Genomic DNA, 5,430 nt, shown 5'->3' with positions numbered 1-5,430 from the left:
GGGATTGTGCAATAATCATAGAGTCCTGGAAGATAAATTAAGATTGCAAGAAAAAGTTTGGTTTATTTTCCTGTATTTTTACTTTTGGCTTTCCAACAAGCAGACATAAAAACCCAACGCAGATTGGGGATTTTGAGGGCACATGAGGTGTAAAGATCTCTTAGATTCTGTTCGGTCTCATTTATAATTGTAATAATAAGTAATTTAGATATGATTGAATACAAATATACTGACACCTAGCTATTAAGTAGGATGTTGCTACGCTTACGATGTCAGTTCATTATACAATGTATGCTTAAACTAGTCTTTTAATTATGGCTTAGGAGATTATGTGCAGGAAGTTCACTAAACCGGGAAGTACGGGTTCCAGAAAGACACAAAACAAATAAGAGTTTCCTCAGCCCTGCAAGTATTTACTGTGGTAAATATAGGTGGTTTTCCATGGAAATGTTTTCAGTTTGTCACCATTGTGCTTCTATAAGAGGCAAAAAAGCCCCTGATGCACTTAGGCTACAGTTGGACAATGGAAGGAAGATATTGCTAAAGAAAACTCATGAATGATGACAGAATAGGAGAAACTCACCTTAAACTGCTGCTTTACTGGAATGTGTCTCTTGGAATGAAGTTGCACTAGAAAAGGATTTGAAGGTTTTGATATTATACCTCTTAAAAAGACTCATGTTTGTATGTGAATTTTTTTATATATCTCTCCTACAGATTTCCTGAAATTGTCCGTTCCGATGGAATACAGAAAAGAGGGGACCCTGAGAAATGCTCATGACAAGCAGAGGGTTCCTGTGACCCGCATGGACTATTCAGTCCTTGGGTAGGTATTTTCCAGAATTGTTATCTACTCGGTATAATTTATAGGGAATGACACGTTTGTCGCTGTGCTGAGACTCTAATGACCCGTAGCAGGATAAATGATGCTGTACTCTCGCACAACAGTTTCCTTGAAATATGTTTATTTTCCTGTGCGTGCAGGCTAAGATCACAGGATGGTTCAAGACATCGAGACTGTCTTGTGAGCGCATTTGGCTGTTCCTGCGGGCAAGGTCAGCTATTTCTGTCAAATTTACACATAAAATAGTAGGCTAAAGGATTCATTTTCCCAGTGCAATTTGTAAGAAAACAAGTGAATCATCTCTTGATAGATACATTAAAGGTGAACGAGAAAACTTTTTGTAATTAACTTAACTACAGTGCCTGTCTACACAGTCTGTCCCCAAATTTAGGAAGATTGCAGACCTGGGCACATGGGCACTGACCCGTGTTGTGTGATGGCTGAGTCCAAGTGTTTGCCTGAGTTATCTCACTTGTGTTCACTGTCCTTTCTCCCTGCCACAAGTATTTACTTTGCTCTTCCTTCCTTTCATTTCTACAGGTGATTCCTTGCCGTCTTCTTCCACTCTCTGATAGTTTCCCTGTTGTCCTCTTGCCCGTGTGAATAATCCAGCAGCAGGACTGCGGTGATAAAGCTCTTTCCCAGCGCAGGTTGATCCCGAGAGGATCAGGTACCCCACAGCAGGAGAATCTGAGCTCCCTCTCCAGTGACACTGGTGACACCGACTGACCACAGCGTCACACTAAGGTACCTTGGAAACCAGCTTATAAAAAACTACAACTACTGTTAGGTTTAGTACCAACAAACATCATCCTGAAATACCGATCTCCACGGTGGGTGCAGAGGATGCTGCTGTTAATACATCTGTGGCCACTGTTTACTTGGCCAAACGATCAGCATCTTGAAAGCCTGTAGCAATTGCGACAGAGCTGAGGGCACTAATTTTCCTGGGATTTGGCAGATGATTTTCCTGCAGTGCTGCCCAGCAGCCGGGAGGGGGGGCACAGGCTTTGCTGGTTTATGTGAATGGTTGCACAGGCCTGATGCTGAACACCAGGCTTGAGGTTTGTTGGGTTCAGTGGACATAAAGCAGCAGCTTGTGGATTAAAGTTTCCGGGGTAAAACACTAGAAAATGGAGGAGTTTTTAGGACTGCACTCAAAAGCAAAGCTCTTGGCACTGCTGGCAAAGGCTTGCAGAGGTAAGAAATAGGGGAGAACAGAACAGCAGGGAACTGAAGAGAAGCAAACGACAGGTAGCTGTAACTGCTGCTATTTCTGAAACGGTCTGGGCAGAAATTAATTTGGGATGCTAGGCTGTAGAGATTTCAGCTTAAAATATATGTGTGTTTTATATGTTAACAGCAAGGACCTGGCAAAATCCAATAGAAAAACTGAGTTTGAACATAAGGTGAAACTTAGGCATTTACATTCAGATAAACTAAGATAAAATCCATTGAAATCCTCTAACAGAGTTACTATGAGTTTCTTCGGCTGTAATTGTGAACAGAGTCATCTCCAGTCCATGGGCAAGCTGTGAAAGACTCAGTCTGAGTTTCGTCACATACAAGAGTCACAGTGATACCTGGTTCCTTGCAGGAGGTTTTAGTTCTAGGTTGATAAAACACATAATCATGACACGATAAACCTTAGAACAACACTGTTCTGGTATTCACGAAGAATTTGTTCCTCCCCTAAGCTGGTGCCTGGCTTGGGTGCAGTCAGTGCACATCTCTCTTTAGGAGCACACAGTATTAATAAAAGGGGCATTCAGATATTTGGAAAACTCCATGACTGCCCAGAAATATCTGCTTTGAGACAGGATGGCTATTAATTTATCAAGTATGTCACTAGGTTAGCATATTTATCTGCTCCAAATGAACTGAAATTGGTTGTTTTGTTGTTCATAAAATTTCATCCTCTGGATGTACTCCCCAGAATACCCTGCAGTGAAGGTCTATGCTCACACACGTGGTTAACGTCATGTCCTAAATAACAATGGAATTGGGCTCTTCCCCAGAGAAAGTAACAGTGGAGTCTTTCACTAACTACACAACAGCAACAGGTCCTAAATATTTGTGTCCAGCACGATACACGCTGTGTCTGAGCTGTTCTCAGCTAATGGGATGAAAGTCAATAATGAAATTGCTACAATAGCCAAAGGCTTTATCAGTCAGAGGCATCCAGAAAAGCCTTCCCCTCTGCCCTCATCCCCCACACCTGAGAATACATATATATATATATACATATATATATATATATAAAATATAATAAATATACTAATCTTAAAACCTGCTGATAATTCACACTAAGCTTTTGCCTGTCAGAATCAGGCCCCATTAAAAATTACTCATGTCCCAAAGACTATCATCTTCCTCTCCGCCCCCCCCCCAATATTTTTCAGTCAAAGAAAGGCATTAACATCCCATCTTCAGTTCCCAGTGCCATGATGCTAGTCCTGACATTGCTGCTGGTGCTATAAAAGCAGCTCGGTCTCCCTCAGGTTTGGAGCCTAGTCGTTGGGAACAGTAAGTAAAAGCTCTTCTCTAAGTCAGGTAAGGTCCTTCCTTCTCAGCTCACTTTTAATTATAATTGCTACCACCTTCCTTTCTTTGTGAGGGCTGCAAATCCAGTTGGGGATCTGGCGAGCTGATCTCTGACAATATCAAATGTTTTAAGAACTCTTAATCGAAGGCAGCCCATGAAAGCACCCCGGGGAGCGCTTTATTCTCTGTGTTTAAAAGGACATGAAAGTACAATAGTTCTCTTTATACGGGTACAAAGCAGCCAATTGATCTTGTCAGTTTAATAAATAATACAATTGCTTCCATCAGACACTGTTAATAGACTCCTGTCTGGACTAATGTCGTACAGAATTGTACAAGTACAGAAATGCTATCTACCTCCGTCTGCCCTGGATTAACCACCTCCCCCTTTATCACCTAGAGGCAAAGCTTCCAGCAGTCGGCCCTGAAGGGCATCGGGTCCCCTGATCTTCATCTCTTCATCTCTTTCTTCATTTTAATGTGTGTTCTTGGAAGAGACGAGCTAATTTCCTGGTGCATCTGTTGTCTGGCTGGTTCCGAGTATTTGTACAGAGTCAAAGCTTGAGAATGTAAACTAGGCAGCAGATTTGGGGTTGGGGTTTTGTTGTTGTTTATTTTCTATTCATGCACTACCTATGTGGTCTCAAGGTGCAAAATTTGGACCATGCTTTTCAAGCATTGCAAAGGTGCAGGGGAGCTTGGATGCAGTTTTGTTACCTGGGGCAATATGAATACAAGGAGCAGATATCAGCAAAATTGATCCAAGGCTTTGGTTCAAGGAGCTCACAGCTCAGGGCTCTGGGTTGTTTCTGGTGTGGTGCCAGAATAACCAGCTCATGCCCTTCCATGGATTCCTCACTCAGCAGTTTAAGCAGGCCCTGAGGTTTTGCATGATCAGCACTGCTCTTTAGGCGAGCATTAGATGGGGTACAGACACGACAGTGTCCATTGGGAGAGCGCTGGTAACATTAGGAGTAGATCTAAAAATGTTAATTGTTTTGGTTTGTTTTCTGGCTTCTTTCCTCTGCCACGACATGAAGTGGTTTTGGGTTTTGCAGCTGAGGTATGTGATAAAGTCAGGAACAGAATGTATTTGTCATTGCGAATAGGTTTCCAGGGTTTTCAGGACCAGAATGTCATGCTTTGAAAACAGTTCATTTTACAGCAGTTATGGATTTTACATTTATTCATATTTCTGCCTATATATCTACCTAAATAAATGTTTATAGCTACATGGGTGTTTTATAGATATAAAAGCATAAAAATATAGGTATGTTATATATATATATATATATATATATGTGCGCATATATGTATTAAACTCATCTTCACTGTCAGAGTCCCCACAGGTTGTTTCCCCAGATGATGAGGACCCGACATGCATGTGGGAGTGTTGCTGAGCTCTCCAGCTCGGCTGGCAGAGCAGATATTGCGGTGAGTGAAAAGCTGACCCATCCCCTTCCTTGTGTTTGCAAGAAAAACACCTCTGATCTTAATGCTGGAATCAGTTATTCAATCACTAATATATAGTAATAGGCTAATAACATTTTTCAATCTATAATAACCTGAGTGAATAATGCAATGAACAAAAAAGTAAAAAGAGCTGCTGAAAAGTTATTTAGACCTCTATACCTTATTTTTTTTTTCCCTGCTGTAAAAGGTAGGTAATAACAGTGCCAGAATTCAAAGGGGCATTCGAAGGATAAATGCATAATTTACATTGAGCTGCTCAGGTATTTGGGGTACTGGGAAAATATATGAAGCTAAGAGATTTTTACCTAAGCAGAGAGACATTCTGGTTGCTTGATGGGGTCCTACAGCAACAGGAGAAGTCAACAGGGATTCTTTTGGATCAGTGCGGAAAGCAATTCTTGGGAATTGAATGCTTGATCCCCAAAGCCTTTTTCCCTGAATCCCTGTGTGATCAAGTCTGTGCTTACACAGATATTGCTTTTGAATTGTTGTTGCACTGCTTGCAGAGAAAATACACTGCTGCCCTTCTACTTGGAGATGAAAAATGCTTTTTATTTTACATTCAAAGA

The 5,430-nt window shown here is 41.3% G+C and overlaps 1 long non-coding RNA gene across 1 annotated transcript; it reads left to right on the top strand.

Annotated features, from left to right (window-relative positions):
• Positions 1–1,958: 1,958 nt before the first annotated feature.
• On the top strand, positions 1,959–4,823 carry LOC309443273. Its single transcript, XR_014184773.1, has 3 exons — positions 1,959–2,044; positions 3,247–3,397; positions 4,729–4,823. It is a non-coding gene; the product is annotated as an uncharacterized lncRNA (long non-coding RNA).
• The last annotated feature ends 607 nt before the right edge of the window (positions 4,824–5,430 follow it).

This window comes from Streptopelia decaocto (assembly GCF_964273445.1).
Source record: "Streptopelia decaocto genome assembly, chromosome: 8".
Classification (NCBI taxonomy): Eukaryota; Metazoa; Chordata; class Aves; order Columbiformes; family Columbidae; genus Streptopelia; species Streptopelia decaocto.
This window is presented reverse-complemented; position numbering and strand designations above follow the sequence as displayed.